The 7,500-nt window shown below is 44.5% G+C and overlaps 1 pseudogene; it reads right to left on the reverse strand.

Annotated features, from left to right (window-relative positions):
• Positions 1-5,499: 5,499 nt before the first annotated feature.
• LOC137644356 (uncharacterized) overlaps positions 5,500-7,500 on the reverse strand; it is a 26,090-nt pseudogene continuing 24,089 nt past the window's right edge.

The raw sequence follows: 7,500 nt of genomic DNA on the forward strand, positions 1-7,500 counted from the left end.
GTTTATATTTGTTATCACAAAATGGGGAAACTCTATAGGATTACATAATAAATTTATTTTTTCTTCATAAATCCGTTAAAAGTTACATGTCCATTTGTATTGTGCCTATAATATTCTAGATGAGCATTTTAGCTTCACGTTTTTTGTAACACTAGCACATATATATATATATATATATATATATATATATATATATATATATATACACACACACACACACATATATATATATATATATATATATATATATATATATATACACACACACACACACATATATATATATATATATATATTCACTTCGCTTTAAACTCGTTTTGCTAAAATGTGGAATTTTATAGGATTAGGGAAAAAATATCTTTTGTTCTTACCACAAATCTGTCCAGATGTTACATGTTAATTTTTTCTTTTTTTTATTTTTTTTTTGTAACTATAAGGTTTTGAAGGTTTTTTTTTTTCTTTTCCTTTTTTTTGTACCTATAAGGTTAATAATGTACATTTTAAGGAGACTGTGTTCACCTATTCTTTTCCCCTTCTTTTTAAAAAAATTGAAGTTATCTCAAAGATATTGTCTCAAATTAAGTTACAGCCAAATATGGATATGCAAAGGGATTCCATAAAGGTTAGTATTTTAAGAAGACATGAGTACAGTAATAGCTTTTGGGATATGGCAGGAAGGTTTGATTTGGGATTTTCTTTTTTCCTGTGGCTATCAAATGTATGCATAGCTCACAGGATTCGTTTTCTATTTTGAAATGTATTGAGGAGGAGTTCCTTGTTTTTTGGGATATAGCAGGAAATATTTGATTCGGGAAATCAGGGAACTAATTATCCATCATAATCGCTTTAACTTTTATTCTGGACCTATCAAAATTACGGATAGCTCACAGGATTCGTTTTCTATTTCGAAATCTATGGGAGGAAGGGGTTCCGTACTCTTTGGATATGGCAGAAAATATTTGATATAGGAAATCACGGGACTAACTATCCATCATCATTGCTTTACTTTTGATTCTATGGCTATCAAACTTATGCATAGCTCATAGGATTCGCTTTCTATTTCGAAATCTATGGGGCGGGGGGGGGGGGGGGGGTTGGCGTGGTTCCATACTTTCTGGATATGGCAGGAAATATTTGAATTAGGAAATCACGGAACTAACTAGCCATCATGATTGCTTTGATTTTTATTCTGGGCCTATCAAAATTATGGATAGCTCACAGAATTCGTTTTCTATTTCGAAATCTAAGGAAGAGCGATTTCCTAATTTGATCTGCATTTACGGCAAAATAGTTTTCTCTGAAAAACCAAGACCTTAATAACATTGTTGGGTTTGGGGGTTCCTTCTGATCATAGTGTGCATCAAGATCTACAAACTCAAATTCCTTGGTTTGGATATGGACGCTGATTGGGTGTCAATCATGAGAATAGACAGTCTATTATTATTATTATTATTATTATTATTATTATTATTATAATTATTATTATTATTATTATTATTATTATAGTTTTTTTTCTTTCTTTTAAGTCTACAGAGACTGGTGGTTTATAGTATGGAGTTCTGGGTTACATCCAGCTTCCTTTGACGGGCGAGAGAAGGTTGTGACTCAAAGACTGGATGAAAGCAACTGAGTGAGTTTATTATAGAATACTCTCCTTTATATACAAAAGCTCAATGCAACAGGAAATTTCATGTTGAAAACCGACACCATTACCGGTGAAAAAACAGGCATGTTTATTCAGGTTCTTTTTAGTGCGAGGGAAGAGCGAAGATACAATATACACAAAATGAACTATGTACGATCGTGTGATACAAGGTTGGTACATGGCTTCCTCCCCTAAAAATGACATACTGTAAATTTTAAATAGGGCGCCCTGATCTAGAAAGGCAAACTGTAGGTGGGTCTTCTGGCAGGAGATAAGCAGGTTTTAGACGATTATTGGAGACCCACTCTTCTTACCTACGAATGTTTAGTAGGAATACTTTTAGACTGCGTCAGATCACAATGAAAGGGGCCATGTAAGGGGGTTGCTAATGTCATTGCGCAGGAAAGTGTGCACTACAGAGTGCAAGTCTGTCGGTATGTGATGCTTCGCTGGGCGCTTGTAAGTCTGTCGGTATGTGATGCTTCGCTGGGCGCTTGTAAGTCTGGCGGCATGGAGTAAATTTTCCCACAACGTGACGTTTGCGCTGGAGATCGTCGGAGGAGGTTGTAGAAGGAAAAAATTCGGCAGGAACAACCAACGGGTCGCCATACAACATTTCAGCTGCCGAGGTGTCGAGGGCATCTTTAGGAGTGGTCCTTAGTCCCAGGAGGACCCAGGGAAGCTGAGTAAACCAGTTCGAATCCTTGAAGCGGGACATCAAAGCCTCTTTGGGGGTGCGATAAAAACGTTAAACCATTCCATTGGCAACAGGGTTGTAGGCAATTGTGTGATGTAGGGTGATGCCCAGGAGATTCGCTAATGATGTTCACAATTGACAGGTGAAAGTGGTACCCCTTTAAGAAGTAATATGCTCAGGGATACCAAATCTTGCAATCCATCCTGATAGTAAGGCATATGTACATGAGGCGGACGTTGTAGTTTCCATGGGAATGGCTTCAGGCCAATGAGTGGAGTGGTCAATGACCGTAAACAGATAACGTTGTCCATGTGATGTGGGTAGGGGGCCTACAACGTCAACGTGAATATGTGCGAAACGATGCTGAGGTTGAGGAAAGGTGCCCACTACTGAATCCATGTGTCGATGTACTTTGGAAATTTGGCAAGAAGTACAGGCAAGGACCCAATCTTTAGCATCATTAGAAATGCCGGGCCAAATGGACTTTGCCTTCAGCAACTGTGCAGTAAAACGGCACGAGGGATGTGAAAGGACGTGAATAAACACCTGCCCGTGCATGGGAGCAGGTATCCAAGGTCGCGGTCTACCAGTACTGACATCACATAGGAGTGTGGTGCTGGAGTCTTCGATGAGGAAGTCTTCCCAACGGAGGGACATGCAGGATGTCCTACATGCTTGATACTCTAGATCTTGTTGTTGGGCTTCAGCCAAATTGTTGTAATCCAATCACTGTTGAAAAGCAGCCAATATGTTTCTTGACATGGTAACGAGATTCATTTTCCCAGGGACATATTGAAGGGTGAAATTGTATTCAGCCACGGCAGAGAGATGTCGGCGTTGACTGGTGGACCAGGAGTCAGACTGTCGAGTGAAGGCGTGCACCAGAGGCATGTGGTCTGTGCGAGTGAGGAAGGGCGTACCTTCTAAGAAATGGTGAAAGTGACAGACAGTCAAGTGCACTGCCAGCAATTCGCGATCGAAGGTAGAATAAACCGATTCTGCCTTGGACAGTTTTCTGCTGAAGGAGGCCAATGGGCAGTGCAAGCCGTTGACCACCTGCTCGAGTACTGCGACAATAGCGACGTCGCTGGCATCTGTGGAGAGAAGGAGAGGGGCATGTGGGATAGGAAAAGTGAGAGCCGCAGCCATTCATAGGGCCTTTTTTGCATTGCAGAAGGCTGCTTCTTGAAGGAGACCCCTCTTCAGGTCCTTTGGCTTGCCCTTGAGTTAGGCGTAGAGGAGAGCTAGAGAAGCTGCAATGGCTGGCAGAAAACGGTGATAATAGTTGATCATGCTCAAGAATTCCTGCGGAGCTTTGACGGTCAAGGGCGCGGGGAAGTCCTGAACGGCTGCTACCTTCTCAGGGAGGGGATGGACTCCTTCAGAAGTGATGCGGTGCCCTAAGAATGACACTTTGTGTGCGCCAAATGTACACTTGTCGTACTGGACCACAAGGTAGTTTGGTTGCAGGCAGTCGAGCACGATGTATAGGGGACGGAGGTGCTCCTCTTTTAAGGAGGAGAACACAAGTTTGTTGTCCACATAACATACACAGAAGGGAGGTCCCCTAAGATGCCATCCATGAGATATGTAAACGTGGCCCCAGTATTAGGAAGGCCAAAACAGGAGTAATGGAAGGTGTATGTACCAAAAGCAGTGGTGAGGGCAGTCTTGGGAATGTCTCCTGGGTTCATAGGCATCTGATAATACCCCTCCAGGAGGTGGAGCTCAGATAAAACCTTCCCTCTGTGCAGGTACGAGATCACGTCGGCAATGTTTGGGACGGGGTAGTGATCCGGATCTGTTTGCATGTTCAGGCGCCTGTACTCCCCACATACACGTAGGGAGCCGTCTTTCTTCAGAACGATGTATAAGGGTCACGACCGTGGGATGGAGGCCTTTTGGCAAAGGCCCATTTCCTCAATTTCAGCAAATGTCTGTTTGGCGGCTGCCAATCGTTCCGGTGCCAGACGTCTGAATATTGCGAAGACTGGGGGTCCCGTCGTCTTGATATAGTGATAAATACCGTGCTTGGCAGGAGACGTGGGTGTTTGGCGAAGTTCTGGACGGAAAACTTCCGGGTATGACGTGAGGAGGTGGGTGTGGGCATCCGTGGGTGCAGTGATGTGAAGAGAGAGGTTGGAGGGGGCGGGTTGAAGAGGTGTCGACAAGTACAAGTCTGCGTTGACCAATCGTCGGTTGGCGACATCGACCAGCAGGTGGAAATGAGAGAGGAGATCCGCACCGAGGATTGGCAATGTGACGTCAGCAACGAGAAACTTCCAATTAAATATACCGTTTCCAAACAATAATGTGAGGTTCTCGTAACCGTAGGTGGGTATCGCAGATCCATTGGCAGCTACCAGATGGACTTCGGCAGACGTAGACAGACTACATTGTGTCCTGAAGAGTTTCCTTGGCAAAAAAAAAACGACAATCACCTGTGTCTACCAAAAATCGTACGCCCGTTCCTGCATCATGTAAAAAGAAAATATTAGAAACACGGGAGGCTACCGCCATGAGTGATGGCCTACTTACACGTTTTTTGGCCACTGATAATCCTTGGCACATTTCTTTGCGGTTGCCCTGAATCTGAAGTGGTAGTAGAAAAACGGCAGGGGATGGGAGGCAGTAAGAGGCTGTAGAAGTCATTGGTTGGGGTGCGAGCAAGTGCTGGGTGGTGGGTGGCTTTGTTGCTGCTTTGGCACGTCACGGGGTAGGCGTGTATGTCCTACGGCATTCACGTCAGCTTCGGTTGACGTTGAATAGGCGTCCTCTTTGTCAGGGGTGGAGACGTTGATGGAGGTCTTTAAGTGGCTATCCATAAGGGTGTCGGCATTGGTCATCAAGACCTTTATGGGTAAACTATCGACATCAAGTATGGCAGCGCGTATAGGTCCGGGTAAACGGGTATCCAAAGGGCACGAAGTAGGTTCACCTCACGAGGAGAGCCTTCTGCGGCAGGTTACAGGCAAGCCATACTGGTCATATCCCTGAAGGTGAGTGAAGCCCATTGGTCCCCCAACGGTTGTTGCGAGAGCTAAAATATCTTTGCTATACGGGCGGCTGGCGGCGGCGAGTACTGGTGCAGAAGGTATCTTTTGAGGGAGTCATATGCTATTGGGGTGTCTCCTTGTTCTCAAAGCCTGTCGGATAATTATGGTAAGGTGTCCCCGGGTATCGCCGGGAGAACATAATCTGCTTTGGTGGTTGAGCGAGTCACGCCCTTGATGCGAAACTGGACTTCTGCGCGCTGAAACCAAGCGAACTCCTCTCCGCTGGCGAATAACGAAAGCTTCAATGGGGGAGCTGCCGCATTAACTTCCGTAGAGTCCACTATAGTACCAACGATGGAGGGGAGGGCGGGGGTGTGGAAGGCGGGAGGAGCGAGTCGACTTCCGGGGTCACCAATGTGACAGGCCGAGAGAAGGTTGTGACTCAAAGATGGGATGAAAGCAACTGAGTGAATTCATTATGTTCTGTTGTTGTCTGTTGAAGATTGCATGGCCCTTTTGGCTAGACACAGGCTTTTGCAATCTTTCAGCCCGTAGGATATATTGGGATAGGTAGTTGGGTAGGGGATATTCTGCAACATTTATTTTAGGATATTGGGATAGGTTTTGGGTGGTGATGGGATGTTTGAGAAAGGAGTGATTGACTGTGGAATATCTTCCTATGAGCCAACTGGCTCCAGTCTGAGTTAGAGAGAAAGAGTTATAGTAGCAAGTCTCGATAAATAGGAGAGATCGGGAAGGAGTTGAAAGTTTGTAGTCAGAGAAGTTGATATAGGTGAAGTGAAAAACTTCATGGTGGTTTAAGCTTAAGTTGTGTGATAGAGGGATAGTGTGAGATTTCAGCTGAGTAGGAGAGAGCTGAAGAAGAGGAGTTATAGCGGTTTTAGTGATTGAGATAGGGTGGAATACAAAATTCCAGTACCTGTAAATAATAAAAAAAAGGAAAGAAAAAAAAATACCGTAAAAATAAAGATTATTTTTGAGACAAGCAAAGGGAGATAAAGGTGTAGAAGGCAACATAGGCCGCTGTGCGATATCGGGTTGCCATCTGAGAGGAGAGAAAAATGTGTTGGAGGTCAAAAAGACCCCCGCGATCCCTACCCCACCCCCTGACCGACAACACAGGCCACTGTGCGACAATGGGCTGTCAGCCGAAAGGAGGGGAAGATATGCTGGAAGTCAAAAAGGACCGCTGACGACCCTGGCCACACCCCCAGACAGGCAACACAGGCTGCTTGTGCGACAATGGGTCGCCAGCCAAGCGGAGAGAAAGATAAGGCTGCAGCCACCAGCATTCTGCCAGCTCCCAGCACAGAATTGCAGAGAGGATAAGGTTTCTCTTTTAATTACCGCTTGGATTTTACGCTGACTTTGTTGCAACGTTATCTCGGTGGAAGGTAACTCCGGAGAAACGCTGAGAGGGTATTGTGATGGTCAATGATATGCTTGACAATTTCTGTTGCAGTAGCAGGAGTATTGGGATTAATATCCTGCCGAAGTATGCTTGTATCCTGACATTGCTGTAGATAGTGTTGTAAAGGTTCTTCTGTGTCCTGATTATAGTACTTGCATGGTCTGATTGGTCTTTGCTGTGCTGCAGGGTCTTGGCCATTATCTAAGATGATCTGCCAGTTGTATAGATATCCTAGTCGCAGTCTGCAAATAATTACTGCGTCCTGGCGAGGTGTTTGTCTTGCAATTGGGTGTGGTAGTATGTTTGTAGCTTCAATGTACCACTTTGCAGATCTTGAGCCATCAAGGAAGGCTCTTCTAACTTCACTAGATTTTTGGATGTTGCAGTAGGTAGCCATTTTATTTTGAATGGTTTTTAATAACTGTTGCAGAGTAATGCTGATAGTTTGGCACATTAAGGCCGATTTAGCTAGGTAGTCGGCCTCGTCGTTGCCAGAGATTCCTGTATGACTTGGTATCCAATTCAAGGTGACTTGCCTGTTGTTTCTTTGGTGGAGCAGGGCAAAGAATTTAATTGCAGTGATGAGGTGCACATTCTTTGTAGGTTCCTTGTTGCTGAGGACCATTGTGGCTCCTCTGGAATCTGTATGGATCGTTGTGTTACCGTTTTTTTGATTGGCAGAGTGTTCTAGGGCTTTTGCAATGGCCACTAGTTCAGTTTGCAGTGTGGA

Source organism: Palaemon carinicauda, chromosome 7 (assembly GCF_036898095.1).
Source record: "Palaemon carinicauda isolate YSFRI2023 chromosome 7, ASM3689809v2, whole genome shotgun sequence".
NCBI lineage: Eukaryota > Metazoa > Arthropoda > Malacostraca > Decapoda > Palaemonidae > Palaemon > Palaemon carinicauda.